This window comes from Danio rerio, chromosome 7 (genome assembly GCF_049306965.1).
Source record: "Danio rerio strain Tuebingen ecotype United States chromosome 7, GRCz12tu, whole genome shotgun sequence".
In the NCBI taxonomy this organism is placed as follows: Eukaryota; Metazoa; Chordata; class Actinopteri; order Cypriniformes; family Danionidae; genus Danio; species Danio rerio.
This window is the reverse complement of record NC_133182.1, coordinates 79,323,914-79,344,427: the sequence shown is the minus strand read 5'-3', so window position 1 is coordinate 79,344,427 and position 20,514 is coordinate 79,323,914. Positions and strand designations below refer to the sequence as shown.

At 41.5% G+C, this 20,514-nt stretch overlaps 3 long non-coding RNA genes across 3 annotated transcripts; all 3 read left to right on the top strand.

Annotated features, from left to right (window-relative positions):
* Positions 1-883: 883 nt before the first annotated feature.
* On the top strand, positions 884-7,322 carry LOC141375038 (uncharacterized). The gene is made up of 2 exons (XR_011016450.2): positions 884-945; positions 1,158-7,322. It is a non-coding gene; the product is annotated as an uncharacterized lncRNA (long non-coding RNA).
* A 1,300-nt stretch (positions 7,323-8,622) lies between these two features.
* LOC137496247 (uncharacterized) lies at positions 8,623-10,155 on the top strand. The gene is made up of 2 exons (XR_011016451.2): positions 8,623-8,684; positions 8,897-10,155. It is a non-coding gene; the product is annotated as an uncharacterized lncRNA (long non-coding RNA).
* A 153-nt stretch (positions 10,156-10,308) lies between these two features.
* LOC108190819 (uncharacterized) lies at positions 10,309-13,623 on the top strand. Its single transcript, XR_001800062.4, has 3 exons — positions 10,309-10,569; positions 12,234-12,395; positions 12,608-13,623. It is a non-coding gene; the product is annotated as an uncharacterized lncRNA (long non-coding RNA).
* Positions 13,624-20,514: the final 6,891 nt, after the last annotated feature.

Below are 20,514 nucleotides of genomic sequence, written 5' to 3'. Positions count from 1 at the left end.
CCACATAAAGATCATTTAGCCTCCCGTTTAATCTCCAAACACTAATAATATAATATTCTTGGCATCCTTGAAAAGAAAAAATGATCTAATGATTAATTTCCCAGACAATACCGTTACAATACTCGACTCGAATGCGTGTGAAGGCCTCTATCTGCTGGTCAACACATGAATTACAGCAGAAGAAATAACTGAGTCGAGCAGTTTCATTCCCATTTAAACACAGTGCAGGGTGACCGCGTGTCCTCTCATTATCCGGATTGTCCTGGCCGGGGTTTATACATTGCCTAAAAATATCCGCGTTTGGTTTGGTCGTGCTTTTATGTTTTTAATATACAGCCTACAGAGACTTTAATAGACACCAATACAAAAATATAGTAAAATGAGATTAAAATGCATCGAATTAAAGTATAAAAACACACTGGAAACCACTGATATAATCATGGCTCAAGTGTTGCAAGCTTTTTTTCTACTTCTTGATTGTTTTTTATATGTGTGAATGTGCATTTTTGCTTGCTGAAGGCGATGATTAATATCTGTATTATTAAAATATCCTTTATTTTATGTTATATGATTATTTTTGGATGTTTATATGGTTTAATATTTGATTCACTGCAACAAAATCAACATAAAAAGGTCTGAAAACTATTTAGTATGATGTCTAAGAGAGCTCAAATTATAAAACACGTGCAAATAGAAAGCAATTACTAAAGAAATGTCAAGTTTAGCACACATCTTCATCATTACTTATTAACAGAACACACATCTGATGTGATTTGAGAGCAGATTAAACACACTTCTCAGTAAAACCACTGAGATTAAACCAGCGGATAAAGCAGCAGCAGATAACAGAGCAGAAGACACAGGAGCAGAGCAGAACTCAGTCATCATTGGGGACGTTGTTCTGCCGTGAACACAGCGCTGTAGAAATCTCCTGAATATATCAAGGTAAGACAGAGCTGTTGTTAGTGTTTGACTGTAAGTCATTAAAGATGAACTGAATGTAACACAGACTAGAATGCAGGAATGTTTTCAGCCGGATGATTCTGACTTGTTGGACTTTTAGCTGCTGTTATGAGCTTTGTGTCTTCTGAAAGCTGCTCAGCATTTATTCAGCGCTCACACTTTACACTCACTCATGTGCTCGTGTGTGTTCACAGATGAACAACACAGAGAGAAACTACTGGGATATACATTATCCATTTAGATGGAAGTTTTCACCTGAAGAGCTGGATTTAAAGATCAGATCCTGCATCTTCACCATCATCGGTGTGTCTGCAGGTCTACCAGCTCTTGTTTGGTCTGTCGGTGAACTGATTGAGCACAGAAGGAATGGACACCGCATTTCAGCCTTCATCATCCTCCTCCTCCTCACTGACTTCACTGAGCTTTACTTGAGTCCCTACATAATCATAAAGGCTTTCTTAGAGGAGTTCCTGGGGTGTTCAGACTGGACATGTTGTTTTGTTCTGTCTTTATCCTTATCTTCAAGAGTCTGCGGTCTCCTCCTGAATCAGCTGGTGGCGCTAGAGGGGATTCTCTCAGTCAGATATCCGCTGTACACTGCTGCTGTTTTCTCCTCACGCTGCTTCATCGTTTTCTACATACTTGCGCTTCTCTGTCTCTTCATCTGTGGACATTTTTGGTTTCATACAAATATGACAGGAACATACGACTTAGTGTTTCCTGTTCCTGCATTAATCGTGTCTGTGAACACGTGGATAATCTCTTGTGGAGCTTTATGTTCTGCTGAGCGTCGCTCTCACACATCCAGGAAAGCAGATCCTCATATTCTGGTGATTTTCATCATCACTCTGCTGGTGCTTTATGTGTATCTGACTGCATTAGTCTTTGATTGGTATATTTCATATGCAACTATGCTCAAAGTTGTTTATAATTTTTCTTCCTTCCTGATGAGTGTGAGACTGATCTCAGACCCTCTCCTGTGTGTGCTGGTCTGCAGGCAGAATCCCAGTGTTTAAACAACAGGGGCCTCATGTACGAAGACTTGCGTTGAATTAATACTGAAAACATTACGTGCACACAAAGCTGAGTAAAAATTCAGATGTATGAAACATATTCTCTTTGTAGATCCGACTTAGTGTGAAACTGAGCGCACGTGCACGAGCACAAAACTCCTCCCTGCCTCCTCCCCCATATCAATATGCTAATGACTCCACTGTGGCAAAACCAAAGGAAAAAGCAACAGCAAACCAAGCGGCAAGCTCCCGCTCTCCCTCAGGAAGCCAATACGGAAGTAACTAAAACTGCAATTCATCCGAAATTCAGCTAGTCCTGGCCGCTCCTGGCTCCAAAACAGAGCAAATTTCAATTGAGCCCACTGTTAGAATGGCCAACTTTACCGCAGACAAAAAGGTGTTTACAGCCTGCTACAAAGAAAGATTTTGGTTCATACAGCTAATATTACCCTTCATGACAACTTTGAGGGGGGTGAATTTATTTATAACTCATCCGTTTCCTTTATATTAAGTTATATTAAGTTTGCATAATTAAGGGCGTGGCCACTTGAGTGACAGCTAGGTCTTGTTGGTCGCCGTCACGTCACCTCAGCTGAATCCTGCAGATTAGCCACTGAACTCGGCATATTTATCATATTTCTGTGTTGATTTATGTGGCTTTACACACTCAACTGCCTTTTGGACTTGTTTCCTACACTTATTTGATGGCATGGCATGCTGAGTGCACTTAATTGTGCTCACAAACCATTCACGTGGCCTCCGTTTCCCATGTGAGTAAAGTTATATACTTATATACCATCTCTATACATGTATTTGTTTTATTTAAGATCATTTATCGTTTATATTTAGAGCTGTAATGCACTCCAGAATCTGTCAGATTGATTAGCTGTGGGCTGTAGATCAGTCATCTGAAGTGTTGTCATACAGTGTTATGCTGGATTTCATCAATAGTCTTACATTAACTAACACAGACTATATCTGAAGTGTTTGGAAGTGATTTGCGCTTTCCTCCTGTTGAAAACGTCATAAGAACAATGTTTAGTGGCTCTGTGTATTACAGCAGTGTTTTTAAAAGTCTAAACACTTTATTGATATAGTGTACAACCAAGCAGAAGTGGTCAGAACACAAGCGAGTCGCAGGTGATAAAGTATTAAGCATTTCTCCTAAAGTAAAGTGTGTCTGAACCAGGTCCAAGCTAAATGCTAGCAGGTGTCTGTAGCTCCGCCCACTCTCCGCCTCTTTGCCCTTGTTTGGTATCCCGCCGTGGGTGTGATGACGCGTAAACAAAATGGCGACGGTTGGCCGCGCCTACTTGTGGCTTCTTTTGCGCTCTTCAGAAACCTATGGGTGACGTCACGGACACTACGTCCATATATTTTACAGTCTATGCGGCAAACGCAAGCAAGAAGAGAAACTTTGAACTGAAGGTGAATTGGAGGTGCTGCTTTCGCAGGTAGAGCAGAGAAAAACGGTGTCATTTGCAAGTTTGTCCTCCGGAATTAACAACAAAACAAAATAAATAGAGCGGGAGAGTTTAGCTGACGCAGTTAACACAGTTGGGTCTGAACATCACACTGTGAGTGAATTAAAATGTCTGATGTAAAGGCGTACAACTTTGTAGTGTCTTTTACTAGGCAGGTTAGGGTAATTAGGCAAGTCAAATTACTAGAGTTTTCCGAGAGAAATAACAAAACGGGAGGGTGGCAGGAGATGGGTCTGAAATACCAGCATGATCTCACGAGGAAACATAAGTACGGTACGTTTTGTCAGTTTAGTGGTTAATTCGTACGAATTTAAACGAGTTCAGTCGTACGAAAATGTACTATTTTAATAAGGAGGCGTGGCACGTAACCCCACCCCTAAACCCAACCGTCATTGGGTGATGAGTCGGCCCACACGGAATCTGCACGCGCAGAATTCTGCAGATTTTTAGCCCATCATTAATTCTGTTTATTTACTTGTATTAATGTGTGTAAATCTATATTTATTTTCAGTTTTTAAATGAATAACAGTGATATTATTGACTAATATGAAAGTGTGATTTCAGTTTGCACAGTAATATTTTCTGCCTTTTAGTAGAGATATTATACGAGAGGCTTGCCTTGTTTATAGATTCAAATAAAGGGAATCTAATTGGATGTGCATTTTAAACGTTAATTAAAGTTAAAAAGGTAGTAGTTAGTCAACTAAAAGGTTTTAGTTCTGATACTCCCAAAATAATTCTGCAGAAATTCGCAGATTTTTACCAAAATTCTCAGCAGAAATACCAAAAAACGTCTGCAGATTCCGTCTGGCCCTAGTGATGAGCAAATCGTAATAAATTGTATGAATTACGCCCCATTCACACGTGGCTTCAGCGTCAACGCTTGACTGAAGGCGTGTCTGAAGTTGGGGCTGAAGCGATCGTCATAGAAGCGTCAGCCAATGAAATCCGCTTGTTAAGTGGTGACATTCATTTGAGTGGAGAAATCATTCGTTTATGATCACGTTTTCTTCCTATCACACATTAAAGTTAATCTTATATAAAGTCATAGTGTACACAACAATCTCTGGGCATGCTGCATAACAAATACAAAAAATTTAACAATTTATAAATAAATTAATCACTTTCTGGCCATCGGATATTAGGCATGGACATATATACTGCGATCTAGATTTTCGAAAGCCTTAAATCGCTTTGTAAACGTTTATTATTAGCATTTCATGAGTCTTCCCATTCAGTTGAAAGCCGATTCGCGTGATGTCACACTTAACAAGCGGATTCAGTCAGCAATAGGCCACTGTCTAGCTGGTGTTTTTGCATACAGCGATCTGATTGGCTGACGCTTCCATCGGAGCTTCAAAAGTTGAGCTTCTGCAGCGAGCAACTCCTCTGAAGCAGCGCCGACGGATCCACAATGCAGTTCGGCAACACCTGACATCACCCATTCAAAAGCTGCGTCCCAAATGGCACACTATACACTATGCACTCATGCACTATGTACTTATGCACTTACACACTCAACAGGAAAGTATATGTATGTAGTGTTGTCCCAAATGGCACACTAATGTTTTTTTACTAAGCGGAAATTCAAACCGTTTCCCTGATGACGTTTGACTATTGCCAAATCAGTGAAATAAACGACTGAATTATCAAGTAATACCTGCCATGAGTATTGCCGCATTTACCATCGGGAGGCGCTATAATCACTCTCGTAGGAGAATTTTGCTTTCACCATCCAAAATAAATAAAGTTATTCAACATGTGCGTCCGATCGCTCCGCCCCTTCTGCTACGTAAGCAAACCTGCGGTCGTTGAGTGCGTGAAGTGTCCATCATTACACACTTCATTTTAGCGGCTGAATGAGTGCATCATCCGGGTAATTAAAGTGCACTTATTATTTTGAGAGTTTTCAATGTGAACACACTACTTACACTATTTATACTACAAAATGGCGTAAAATAGTGCATAGGTATGCGATTTGGGACGCAGCTAAAGTGAATAGGAAGCATTGATGCTGACGCCCCGCATGAATGGGGCGTTAGTTTGTACGAATTTGTATGAATTAGCCACTAAATCCAAAAGTTATGAATTGGCTTGGGATTGTGTTTGAAATACGGGTGACTACCGGGATAAACAGGAGTGTTGGCAGGTATGGTGAATGCTTGTAAAGATTTTGGATCTTCTTTTGGACACTTTTAATGCTTCAGTTTGCTGCAGGTTGTCTTGAGGTAGTTTATTATGATGTGATTTACTTTCTATGATTGGACAGGAATCACATATTTAAAAAATAAAGTAGAGACAGCAGGATGAAGGACAGTAGTGAAGTACAAGTACTAATATACTAAAAATGTACTCAAGGCAAAGTAAAAGTCCACATTTATTAAACGACTTAATAAATGACATTTTCTGAGAAAAAAAAACTACTCAATTACTGTGATTTGATTATTAGTAACTTGTTATTTTACACCACTGATCATTTGCATGTACTTGTCATGTTCACCAGCGAACAACCACCAGATGTCGCTGGTAAACACACACACACTTAGAACTACACTTTTCCTGGACTACAACTTCATACATGCTCTTCGCCCACACACCTGCTTTCTCATTTCAAGAGTTCACACTTAGCTGATGATTGATTATAAGCAAGTTTGGCATGCTGTCCCGGGAGAGAGCCCTGAGCTCGAAGGTTCTTGAGCCCTGGGCTCCCTCCCGTTTGGAGGAAGAGAGGGGAGCCTCGAGCTCAGGTAGATCTCGACAACTCCCCTTTTTATAATAGCTAAAGATTAAGATTGAAAGCTATTAAAAGATATGCTGCATTATTAGATTACCTGTATTGAAATTTAGATTTAATGATTAACTTGTTGTACATGTTTTTGGAATGTGGGAGGAAACCGAAGAACCCGGGGAAAACCCACGCAAGCACGGGAAGAACATGCAAACTACACACAGAAACGACCACCGGCCTGTTAAGGAACTAGAACCAGTGACGTTCTTGCTGTGAGGCGACAGTGCTAGTCACTGAGCCACCGTGCCGCCCTATGGAGGGAAAGGTGAAAAGGTAGGGGTGGAAGGGGGGATTCTTCAAATCGAAGATGACTGTAGTGAGAAAACCCTGGCTCTTTATAGTGGTTAGGAATGGCCTGATTGGTGGATCAAGCATGCTAATGCAGAACCAGCCGTGTTCAATCATAATCACGTGCTCCTCTCGAAATTAGTTTATGAATAAATTTCACTTAGCTTGATTTACATTCACACCTGAGGACTTTCAGAGACTGATTAACACACATTATTTAAGCCACACATTCACTCCTTCAGTTGGCCGAGTCTTGTTATCTGTCACAGTGACATTACAATGTGGTTTCTTTGTCTGCCTTTGCCATGTTTTTGATTCTTTGCCTTGTTTATTTATTTAATGCTGTTTGCTGCCTGCCTCTGACTAACTGCCTGTTGTTTTGACTTTGACTCTGGATTGCCCTCATACATCTGTTTGTAGTGGTGGGCAAAGCGAGGCTTCGTGAAACACTGAAACTATCGAAGCAAATATGTCGAAGCTTTGAAACGTTTCGAAACACCACTCTATGGTGACACCTAGTGGTCATTTTATTTGTATTTCACTGAAACAGCTTTAGCAAAGAACAGTTGAGCAAATTAGGGTATGAAATCCCACTTTGTAGCCTTGAATCGGCAAATGGTTTAGTTTAGCGGTTAGAGTTCATGACCGCCATGTGGGAATAATGGGTTCGAATCCAGACTGAAACAGTTATTTTGAAATGCTTTAACACCAGTTGGTAATGCTTTGTTATTGTGTCGTTTTGTTTCAACATTGCTCTGACATACGAATAAACACCTTGTAAATAAATTTGTATTGTTTTGTTCATAAAACAGGGTTGTTGCTAGATCAGAAGTTGTGGCCAGAAGTTAACAATAATTACTTATATTATTAATTAAATTTCCCATTGTATTTTATTAACGTCTATCCAAAGCCTAAACCCATCACAGTACTGTAAAAATATGAATTATTGTTTTACAGTGTTACAAAAATGATGCTAAATTGATGGCATATCCGCAGCTGTATCCTATCTAGACTACACCATAAAACAGTAACATGGTTAAAATACATAAAATCATGATTTTGGAGTATTTGGACTAGTCGGGATTCGAACCCAAAACAAATTTGAAACACAGTACTGTAGTGCGCATGCACGGTCCACTAAGCCATACAAGACACAGTTGACAATTTGATCATGACAGTCAAATGCAGATTCTGCGGGTCTTGAAACGCCTCTGAAATGATCAATGCTTTGAATCGCTTTAGTCACGTGACCAAGTGTTTCGAAACACTTTAGTCACGTGACCTGGGTGTTTCGGATCATGCTTCGGTGCAGTGTTTCGAAACACTTGCGCTTCGGGATCTCGACACTGTGTCGAAACGTCAGTTTCACGTCAGCCATCCTTACCTGTTTGCCGGTATCGACCACTGCTTGCCTGACAATTCTAATAAACCTGCACGTGGATCCAAACTTCTGTTGTTGGTGTCACTCCCTGTCGCTACAGTACTTCAGATCAAGTTTTATATACAAATAAACACTTCTTTAGTTACTTTCAGTGAACTTAAAAGGGCCAAAGCTGTACACGTGCACTTCTGTAAGGTGCACTTTAGATACTAATATGTAGATTTATGTTCTCAGTATGAACAAATGGATATAAATGTGTTGACCGTGAACACTTTTACATGTTTACTTCTCCGTGTGCATGTAAGAGAAGCAGGAAAATTAAATGCACGAAATTCAGACTCGACGCTTTACTGGGGAAAACATTTAGATAAGCTGCAGATGTGAAGCTGATGACTGATAACATTAACACGCGAGATGTGTTGCAATGCATGCAAGGATTTTTATATTATATAAAATACAATTGTTTTATATTGTTTTTATTAGTTTAATGACTATGTCAGAAGTTAACAGGGTATTAGAGGCTCATAAAAATATCATTTGCATGTAATGTACAAAAATAAAAACACCTTTGTGTTATAAACTCGAGTGTTTAATATATTCCTAAAGTTTCTCAGTAAAACCACAGTCAGAGACGAGATTAAACCAGCGGATAAAGCAGCAGCAGATAACAGAGCAGAAGACACAGGAGCAGAGCAGAACTCAGTCATCATTGGGGACGTTGTTCTGCCGTGAACACAGCGCTGTAGAAATCTCCTGAATATATCAAGGTAAGACAGAGCTGTTGTTAGTGTTTGACTGTAAGTCATTAAAGATGAACTGAATGTAACACAGACTAGAATGCAGGAATGTTTTCAGCCGGATGATTCTGACTTGTTGGACTTTTAGCTGCTGTTATGAGCTTTGTGTCTTCTGAAAGCTGCTCAGCATTTATTCAGCGCTCACACTTTACACTCACTCATGCGCTCGTGTGTGTTCACAGATGAACAACACAGACTATGGGTATACAAATGATCCATTTCAATTGAAGATTACTCCTGAAGAGCTGGAGTTTTCAATCAGATCCTCCATCTTCATGATCATCGGTGCGTCTGCAGGTCTACCAGCTCTTGTTTGGGCTGTCGGTGAACTGATTGAGCACATAAGGAATGGACACCGTATTTCAGTCTTCATCATCCTCCTCCTCCTCACTGACTTCACTGAGCTTTTCTTGAGTCCCTGCATACTGATCAAAGATCTCTTTAATGAGTACCCATGGTGTATGGATAGGTCTTGTTTTTTTTTCGGTCTTTATGGTGGTCTTCAAGAGTCTGCGGTGTCCTCCTGAATCAGCTGGTGGCGCTAGAGGGGATTCTCTCAGTCAGATATCCGCTGTACACTGCTGCTGTTTTCTCCTCACGCTGGTTCAGACTCTTCTACACACTTGCGCTTCTCTGTATCATCATCTGTGGATTTTATTGGTTTTATTCAATGATGTTCAGAACATATGTCTATGTATTTCCTGTTCCTGCGTTCATCTTGTCTGTGATCACGTGGATAATCTCGTGTGGAGCTTTATGTTCAGCTGAGCGTCGCTCTCACACATCCAGGAAAGCAGATCCTCATATTGTGGTGATTTTGATCATCACTCTGCTGGTGCTTTATGTGTATCTGACTGTGTTTGTCTTAGATGGGAACTTTTTATATTCAGATGTGCTCAAAATTGTTTTGAATTCTTCAGGGGCCCTGATGAGTGTGAGGCTGATCTCAGACCCTCTGCTGTGTGTGCTGGTCTGCAGGCAGAATCTCAGAGTCTAAACATCAGATCAGTGAAGTCAGAGTTATCAGCCCCCCTGTTTATTATTAATCCCCAATTTCTGTTTATCAGAGAGCAGATTTCTCCAGCACATTTCTAATCATAACAGTGTTAATAACTCACCTCTAATAACTGATTTATTTTCTCTGTCATGATGACAGTAAATAATATTAGACTAGATATTCTTCAAGACACTTCTATACAGCTTAAAGTCACATTTAAAGGCTTCACTAGGGTAATTAGGGTAACTAGGCAGGTTAGGGTAATTAGGCAAGTTATTGTATGATGATGGTTTGTTCTGGAGACTATCGGAAATATATATATGGCTTAAATGGGTTTATAATTAGCTTCATAACTTGTCCTTAAAATGGTGTTTAAGTGTGCTTTCACATGTGTAGTTCGCTTCATTTGGTCTGGATCAAGGGTAATAAATGATCATTGTTGCATTTTCTGCCGTCTTTGGGTCGTTTTTACACCACACTGCTGGATTTGGTCCGAACCAGTTGAAATGAACCAAAATGCAGTCATGTGACAAAACCCACATCTCTCATTGGCCAGATGTTGTTGAATATATTTCCTAAACTGCTTATTGATTGGTCAGAATTCATGTGCGGGAAAATGCCAATGAACTCCCGCAAGTAAACAAAACCGGCAGACACAACATGTGGTTTACTCTGGAGGGGCGACTGCGCTGCTGATTGTACAGTTTGTCTAAAGCAGATACATTTCCAGAATGAAGCGCGGCCGCGGCTGGAAAACAGTGTTTATTGTGTCGCTCGTCACTTCAGGAGGAGGCGTGAATTAATTCAGCTAAACTGCGACATGCTCATCTTGTGGAAATATTACCAACAATCCATCAGGTGATGTTTACCCCCCCCCCCCTCTCTCTCTCTCTCTCTCTCTCTCTCGCTGTTGGTAAAGCATGTCAACAAATATTTTTCCTCCATATCCCATAATGCACAGCGCATCGGCCTACGGCAGCTGGATTAGTCCAAAAGGTACAGTACTGTTTGCGGTTGGACCTGTTTTAGTACGGATCATATTCTCACCACAAACGAACCGCTCCAGGGTTCGTTTGAAAGCGTACCGAGAGCACCTCTTCAAGCAGGTCTCGGTACTCTTATTTGGTCCGCTTTTGGTGCGCACTCGAGTACGATTGCTGCATTCACACCTGCCCAAACCAACCGCACCAAAAGGGGAAACAAACTCCAGTGCGAATCAATCGAACTAAATAAGGCAGGTGTGAAAGCACCCTAAAAAACTAAAAATGTCTTTTATTCTAGCTGTAATAGGGTTTTTGATCTACTTTTGGTTGAATTTTCAGAAATAAAGGTGCAGAGGCTGTACACTTCTGTAAATACACTTTAGGTTATTTTCTTTTAAGTGACCAATATGAGCCTGTAGATATAAATGTGTGCCTTTTGAAAAGGTTTGAAGGTAAGATGATGTGTTCATGTAAGAAAAACACGTAATTCATCATATCAGACTTTTCCGTTTTGCTGAGGAAAACATTTAGATAAGCTGCAGATGTGAGTAAAGCTGATGTCTGATTAAAATCAGTGAGTGAGATATGTTGCAACACAAGCGAAATCAACATATAACACTTCATTAAGAAGAATTCGAATAAAATGAATAAAACACCTGCTCAATGAAAATCAAATGATTCACTTCATTAATAAATCTGACATAACTTGATCAGAAATCTAAAAATAGGAGACAAAGATTGAGCCATCAAAAGAAAGTAGTGCTGTGTCTTAAGGGTCGCAAGTCATTAGTCATTTTTTACTCTCAATGTAATAGCGCCAATGTGGTCCAGTGGTAAGCACATTGCATATCAATGTCACAGACCTGTGATCGAATCTCCCATGAAAAATCAGGGTTTTTTTTCGATTTTATTGTTAAGACATAAAATACTGTTAGGGCTGTTGAACATTTGAATTTCTAAAGCAGCAGTTTTCTTGAAAAAGACGTGATAGTGCCATTAGTAACTGAATTGGAATCAGTCGTGAACTGAGGTGGGCCGGTCTGGCTTGAAACTCCAGGGCTGAAAATGAGTACCACTCCGGCCCTGGCCTACAGAGACTTTAATAGACACCAATAAATAAAATATAGTAAAATGAGATTAAAATGATGTTAATGCATCGAATTAAAGTATAAAAACACACTGGAAACCACTGATATAATCATGGCTCAAGTGTTGCAAGCTTTTTTTCTACTTCTTGATTGTTTTTTATATGTGTGAATGTGCATTTTTGCTTGCTGAAGGCGATGATTAATATCTGTATCATTAAAATATCCTTTATTTTATGTTAGATGATTATTTTTGGATGTTTATATGGTTTAATATTTGATTCACTGCAAAAAAAATCTAAATAAAAAGGTCTGAAAACTATTTAGTATGATGTCTAAGAGAGCTCAAATTATGAAACACCTGCAAATAGAAAGCAACTGAAATGTCAAGTTTAGCACACATCTTCATCATTACTTATTAACAGAACACACATCTGATGTGATTTGAGAACAGTTTAAACACACTTCTCAGTAAAACCACTGAGATTAAACCAGCGGATAAAGCAGCAGCAGATAACAGAGCAGGAGACACAGGAGCAGAGCAGAACTCAGTCATCATTGGGGACGTTGTTCTGCCGTGAACACAGCGCTGTAGAAATCTCCTGAATATATCAAGGTAAGACAGAGCTGTTGTTAGTGTTTGACTGTAAGTCATTAAAGATGAACTGAATGTAACACAGACTAGAATGCAGGAATGTTTTCAGCCGGATGATTCTGACTTGTTGGACTTTTAGCTGCTGTTATGAGCTTTGTGTCTTCTGAAAGCTGCTCAGCATTTATTCAGCGCTCACACTTTACACCCACTCATGTGCTCGCGTGTGTTCACAGATGGACAACACAGAGACATACTGGCAAATGGATTACCCACTTAGATGGAAGTTGATACCTGAAGAGCTGGATTTTAAGATCAGATCCTTCATCTTCAGCATCATTGGTGCGTCTGCAGGTCTACCAGCTCTTGTTTGGTCTGTCGGTGAACTGATTGAGCACAGAAGGAATGGACACCATATTTCAGCCTTCATCATCCTCCTCCTCCTCACTGACTTTACTGAGCTTTACTTGAGTCCCTACATACTGATCAAAGATCTCTTAAATGAGCTCTATATGTCTACAGATTTGACAAGTCTGGTTTTTCAGTCTTTATGGTGGTCTTCAACAGACTGTGGTCTCCTCTTGAATCAGCTGGTGGCGCTAGAGGGGATTCTCTCAGTCAGATATCCGCTGTACACTGCTGCTGTTTTCTCCTCACGCTGCTTCAGACTCTTCTTCATGCTTGCTTTCCTCTGTATCACTATCTGTCGGGTTTATTTTCAAACTGACATCACTGTGTTGTCTTGTATTATTGCATTCCTCGTGTTGGTTGTAGTACATCGGATAATTCTGGTAATATACTGTAGACCTTCCTGCTCTGCTGATCCTCACTCTCACACGTCCAGGAAACATGACCCTCACATTTTGGTTATTTTCATATTCAATCTGCTGGTGTTTTATCCGCCTATTGTACTTAGATTATTGCATCTTGATAGACATAATCTTTTTCATAGTCCTTTGTTTGTGAGGTTGAGGCTGATCTCAGACCCTCTCCTGTGTGTGCTGGTCTGCAGGCAGAATCTCAGAGTTGAAACACCGCAAAACCCAGAAGAAACCAGAGTAGATCCAAGATGATCTGGTGTGACAGCAACACTCAGTCCAATGAAATGTTAAAAAACTATGATTTTCTGATTAATATTACACACATGAAACTGTTTTGTTGTTTCACAGACATTTAAATCTGTATATATACACTATTATTTATATCTGTCTGTGTATTATGTGATCATAATAAAGTGAGTATTACATTCCTATTCATGTTGTTGTTATGTTGGTTTGAGTCTCGGTTGGATCAGTTGGTGTTTTTGTGTGGAGTTGGCATGTTCTCCCTGTGTTGGCGTGGGTTTCCTCCGGGTACTAGGGTTTCAGTTCAAACACATGTGCTATAGGGGAATTGGGTAGGCTAAATTAGCCGTAGTGTATGAGTGTGAATAATAGGGGTGGAACGATACACTCAGCTCACGATACGATGTGTATCACGATATAACGTTCACGATTCGATATGTATCACGATATTTCAAGAGTTCACACTTAGCTGATGATTGATTATAAGCAAGTTTGGCATGCTGTCCCGGGAGAGAGCCCTGAGCTCGAAGGTTCTTGAGCCCTGGGCTCCCTCCCGTTTGGAGGAAGAGAGGGGAGCCTCGAGCTCAGGTAGATCTCGACAACTCCCCTTTTTATAATAGCTAAAGATTAAGATTGAAGGCTATTAAAAGATATGCTGCATTATTAGATTACCTGTATTGAAATTTAGATTTAACGATTAACTTGTTGTACATGTTTTTGAAATGTGGGAGGAAACCGGAGAACCCGGGGAAAACCCACGCAAGCACGGGAAGAACATGCAAACTACACACAGAAACGACCACCGGCCTGTTAAGGAACTAGAACCGGTGACGTTCTTGCTGTGAGGCGACAGTGCTAGTCACTGAGCCACCGTGCTGCCCTATGGAGGGAAAGGTGAAAAGGTAGGGGTGGAAGGGGGGATTCTTCAAATCGAAGATGACTGTAGTGAGAAAACCCTGGCTCTTTATAGTGGTTAGGAATGGCCTGATTGGTGGATCAAGCATGCTAATGCATGACCAGCCGTGTTCAATCATAATCACGTGCTCCTCTCGAAATTAGTTTATGAATAAACTTCACTTCAAGAGTTCACACTTAGCTGATGATTGATTATAAGCAAGTTTGGCATGCTGTCCCGGGAGAGAGCCCTGAGCTCGAAGGTTCTTGAGCCCTGGGCTCCCTCCCGTTTGGAGGAAGAGAGGGGAGCCTCGAGCTCAGGTAGATCTCGACAACTCCCCAAAATGCTCCGCTCGGGACAGCAGCCGCGTATTTGAAGAACCCCCCAAAAGGCACAGGAGATTAATGCCATATCCGGCTGCTGAAAAGTGATACAGAAATAGCTTGGAGGAGCAACAGAGACTGGTGTGGGTGTAAAAATTAACTGAAGGTGCTTATGTATGACTATGTGTGCCCCCGGGTCCTGTTAATTGTAAGGACCAGCGGGAGAGTGAGTGGGGTAAGTGTAAAGGTTTAAAACATATGTGGTGAATTTCGTAAAGGTTTAGTATAGTAGTGATGGAAAATGAAGCTGTAAGGTTCTGCGGAGCTGTAGCTGCAGATGAGAAGCGGTTAACTGATTAACCGCTTTGGCAGTCCAATGGGGAGTGTGTCAGTAATGGTATGGATAAATAGTGGTGTGCATGAGCTCCGGTGGAGCGACACTGCTGCAGCAGTGGTGCAGGGGGGATGAAGCTCGGCTGAGCGTCTCTGCGACTGCAGAGGTGCGATGGTAGTCAGTACTAAGGGGAAGAATACGCTTCTGCAGCAGCGTTTTAACTGCTTTAGCAGTGCTGGGAGTGACAGAAGTGGTATAAGTGTAATGGAAGTGTGCATGAGCTCCAGCAGAGCGTCACTGCTGCAGCAGTGGTGCAGGGGATGTAAATGATGCTCGGCTGAGCGTCTCTGCTGCTGCAGAGGTGCAATGGAAGTCAGTATTTGTAAGGGAAATACGCCTCCGCAGGGACGTTTAACTGCTTTAGCAGTGCTGGAGAGTGTATCAGTATTGGGTTGCTAAATGAAGTGTATATGCGCTCGCTGAGCGTCACTGCTGCGGCAGTGATGTGGAGGGGAGTGATGCTCGGCTGAGCGTCTCTGCGACTGCAGAGGTGCGGTGGTAGTCAGTCCTAAGGGGAAGAATACGCTTCTGCAGCAGCGTTTTAACTGCTTTAGCAGTGCTGGGAGTGACAGAAGTGGTATAAGTGTAATGGAAGTGTGCATGAGCTCCAGCAGAGCGTCACTGCTGCAGCAGTGGTGCAGGGGATGTAAATGATGCTCGGCTGAGCGTCTCTGCTGCTGCAGAGGTGCAATGGAAGTCAGTATTTGTAAGGGAAATACGCCTCCGCAGGGACGTTTAACTGCTTTAGCAGTGCTGGAGAGTGTATCAGTATTGGGTTGCTAAATGAAAGTGTATATGCGCTCGCTGAGCGTCACTGCTGCGGCAGTGATGTGGAGGGGAGTGATGCTCGGCTGAGCGTCTCTGCGACTGCAGAGGTGCGGTGGTAGTCAGTCCTAAGGGGAAGAATACGCTTCTGCAGCAGCGTTTTAACTGCTTTAGCAGTGCTGGGAGTGACAGAAGTGGTATAAGTGTGATGGAAGTGTGCATGAGCTCCAGCAGAGCGTCACTGCTGCAGCAGTGGTGCAGGGGATGTAAATGATGCTCGGCTGAGCGTCTCTGCTGCTGCAGAGGTGCAATGGAAGTCAGTATCTGGAAGGTAAATACGCCTCCGCAGAGACGTTTAACTGCTTTGGCAGTGCTGGAGAGTGTATCAGTAGTGGATTGCTAAGTGGAAGTGTATATGCGCTCGCTAAGCGTCACTACTGCGGCAGTGATGTAGAGGGGAGTGATGCTCGGCTGAGCGTCTCTGCGGCTGCAGAGGTGCGGTGAAAGTCAGTTTCTAAAGGGAAGTGCGCTTTGGAGAGCTGATTAACAGCGGTGTAGCAGATAGGAATCGGGCACAGTAGAGCAACTCTGTGGCTGCAGGGGTGCATAGGTATTCAGAGTCTGGTGCATTATATGTGTGAAAGCAATACATGTTCCCGCTAAGCCTTTACAGCTGTATTATAGCGGGGAGTGTGGTGATGGAAAATAAATTGATACTACAATGCAATGTAATTGAGTGGAGCTGCTGTAAAGGTGTGATGGTGGTCAGTATGTAAGCAATACGAGTTCCCGCTAAGCCTTTATGGCTATATTGTTGCGGGGAGTGTGGTGATGGAAAATAAATTGATGCTACAATGCAATGTAATTAAGTGGAGCTGCTGTAGAGGTGTAATTGTAGTCAGTATGGAAGCAATACGAGTTCCCGCTACGCCTTTACGGCTGTATTATTGCGGCGAAGTGTGATAATGGTAAATTTTTTATTTTTTTTTTTTTTTTTTGAAAAGTGTACATGTGAGCTCTTAAAGAGCTTCACTGCTGTGGCAGTGGGAGCTTGGGGCTACCCCTGTGGGAGTCCGAGCTGCGGAGAATGAGTGCAAGTGAAATTGAAAAATTATGAAGAGGAAGAGAAGTTTAATAAAATAAAAGGAAAGTTTAGTAAAAATGAGTCCTATGCAACTAAGACAGAAAGTAGGAAGAACAGACAGAGTCGTGCTGCTTGGAAACTAGGTTGAAGTCTGCAACCGAGAATCAGCTGGGCTTCTCTGAGGAAATATTGGCTGAGGCAAATTGAGGATTTAGAGGTGTTAGAGGACCAATGACAGAGTTTATATCTGTTGTTGGAAGACTGTTCAGGCAGGGCGTCACTGCTGCAGCATTGGTGCAGGGGAAAAAATAATCTCAGCAGAGCTTCTCTGCAGTTACAGAAGTGCAATAAAATCAATGGTGCAGAGAATTAAGGCTAAACAGCCGTCTCTGCAGTTGCAGCTCAGGCAAAGCTTAACTGTTGCAGCAGTGGTGCAGAGGGAGAATAAGGCTCAGCAAAGCGTCTCTGCAGTAGCAGAGGTGCAGTGGTACTCAGTATTAGCGCCTCACACGGAAATACTAAGTACTATTAGCAGTGATATTTAGAGATGAAAGTGATAAAGGGGCTCAGCTAGAGCGTCACTGCAGTTGCCGTGATGTTAATGGGGTGTATAGTTAAGTGGAGCACCTAAACAGTCGATATTAGTAAGTTTTGAGTGCTCCCACAGGGACGTTAAATACTGCCTTTAGTGATATGTAAAGATGAAGGTGAATAAGGCGTATGCTAGAGGTTCACTGCGGTAGCAGTGGTGCTTTGGGTGTGCAACTCTGCGGAGCATTTCTGCGGCTGCAGTGGTGTAGTGGGCCAGTATGGAGGCAACTTGTGCTCCCGCAGAAGCATTTACTGCTGTATTAGTGCGGGGAGTGCAACGATAGTGGTATTTAGAAAATTTGTAAGTGTATGCAAGCTCATTTAGAACGTTCCTGTTGCAGCAACTGAAACTCAAGACAACCCCTGAATTGGTCGGAGCTGTGGTGAATGAAAGTGAATAGAAGTATAGGATAGTTTAAATTTGGAGAGAAAAAGTTAAAGCTAGAAAAACAGGGAAGGGTAGTGAAGGAGCTCCTATGTTAAATAGGAAGGGAAATAGGAAGGAAATGACAGAGTCATACTTCATACCCAATAATGCATGATGGTGGAAGTTGGCTGGAGATGATCGGCTGGGCTTCCCCGAGGTGTTATTGCTCTTCTGTGGTGTAAAAATGCTAAGAGGTTTAGAACCAGGGCCGGAGTGGGACACCTTTTCAGCTCTGGAGTTTCAAGCCTCAGACCAGCCCACCTCAGTTCACGACTGACTATATTAAAATAAGTAAATAAATATTTCCAAATCAGTTTCTAATGGCACTTTTTTTTTTTTTTTTTTTTTTTTTTTTTTTATTATTTATTTATTTTTTTTATTTTTTTTTTTTTTTATAATGAATAAAAAGGCTGTGGTCAAGTAAATGAATTAAAAAAGTGTCACTGCTGAGAGCAACAGATTCTGGAGCTAGGGACACCGGCCCTCGCGGCCAAAAAAAAAAAACGGACCGGCCCACCGGGAATTCTCCCGGTCCTCCCGATTAGTCAATCCGGGCCTGTTTAGAACAGGTGTGTGGGAGAACGGATATCATCCTGCATCCCTTCATCCTGCGAAGATAGATCAGATATGGTTAGGTGTATCATTGGATTGAAATGTCATACTTAGTTCAGAAGACTTAAATTAAAAAGGCTAGTGTGAATATGGCATCGAGGGTGTGGGCTATGTGAGTGGAAAAGTGTCATTTGCAAAGAGTGTAAATGTATTTAGAAATGGATGTGGAGTGTAATAGGTTGGATGAGGGTCAGCTTCTGCAACCAGCTGACGTGATCTCTGAAATGAGAAAAACAAGAGAGAATCAGAAATGACATTACAACATGGTACATGTATGGCAAACACAATGAATTATTTTAGCTGATAACCATGCGGGGCGTCTTAATAAGAGCATGGGCAACTAAGTGTGGAAGTGCCTTTGTTAATGCATGGTACGAAGCCTCATTGTCGCAACGAGCAAAGATAGTAGAGGTAGGCATTTGTCCCTCCTAAGGATAGCATATTAATTGGGAAATCTGCTCGTCTAGTGGTCCTGATGTACCTCTTGAAGACAGGGTAGGTGGAATTATAGTGGAGTTTAAACCCCTTGGTTTGTATCTAACGCAGAGTCAGTTGATGAAACATCAGACATGTCAGAAATGTCCTCCTCTCATTCGTGGAAGTCAAAGCAGGAAGTTTGTTTCTTTGCTGTTTTCACATCTAACCAACTTGCCATTATAAGCTTATGGCTTATAAGTGTATGAACATGAGTCACTGGGGCATATTACGATTGGACTTCTATGCCTAATGGGTTGAATGTTTTTCAATAGCAGAGTAAACTTTTTAGAAGTTAAACTGCTATCAGATGTGGCTTTTTTTTTTTTTTTTTTTTTTTTTTTTTTTTATACATTTATAATTATTTATTTTCTTTATTATTTATTTATTTATTTATGTATTTATTTATTTATCATCTGCCAACATCAAACCCTGAACTTAAATTAATGTCACCATTTAGTAGTAATTGTGTAAATGTAATGATAATCATTCATGAGCTTGTCATGAGAGAGGGTGGGACCATCTCAAATTTGAGAGTTCATTGGATGGTGACGCTTCTCCTTTCAGCTATTGGCTCGAAGGAGTGTCAATCAAAGTTGCAGAAAAAGGCTGGCGGCCATTTTGTTTGCCAGAGAACTAGTGTTATGATTGGAGACGCTACTCTATTGAATGCACCACAGCGACTAGTTTGGAGGATTAACATGGATGTTTATCAATGTATGCATAAGTTGTGGACTGATGTTTTAAGGATTGGATTGTCTAGAACCTTGATTGAGAGGTGAGTCATTCTATTCACGCTAGAATCATCCTTTAAAGATGGATGTTTAATCTTAGTTGTAGTTTGTGAGGCTTCCCCTTAAAAAGTGTCATGTATGTTACCGCTGGTGCACCCCTAGAAGAGAGTTCAGCTTGGATCGCAGGCATCGAGAGTTTAGGCAAAGTTCATGGATGGTGATCGAGTTTTTACTGTGATCTTGTTGGAGAATTGGGTTGAAGACACAGAGATTGCATTGTGTGAGGCAATTGAAGTAGAAGGTTGAGAAGTTGTAGCTGGAGAAGTTGTTGTTGGAGAAGTTGTAGCTGGAGAAGTTGTTGTTGTTGGAGAAGTTGTAGCTGGAGAAGTTGTTGTTGTTGGAGAAGTTGATGTAGCTGGAGAAGTTGTTGTTGGAGAAGTTGATGTAGCTGGAGAAGTTGTTGTTGGAGAAGTTGTTGTATTTGGAGAAGTTGTTGTAGCTGGAGAAGTTGTTGTTGATGTAGCTGGAGAAGTTGTTGTTGTTGGAGAAGTTGATGTAGCTGGAGAAGTTGTTGTTGATGTAGCTGGAGAAGTTGTTGTTGATGTAGCTGGAGAAGTTGTTGTTGATGTTGTTGTTGATGTTGTTGTTGGAGAAGTTGATGTAGCTGGAGAAGTTGTTGTTGGAGAAGTTGATGTAGCTGGAGAAGTTGATGTAGCTGGAGAAGTTGATGTAGCTGGAGAAGTTGATGTAGCAGTAGCAGTAGCAGTAGCAGTAGCAGTA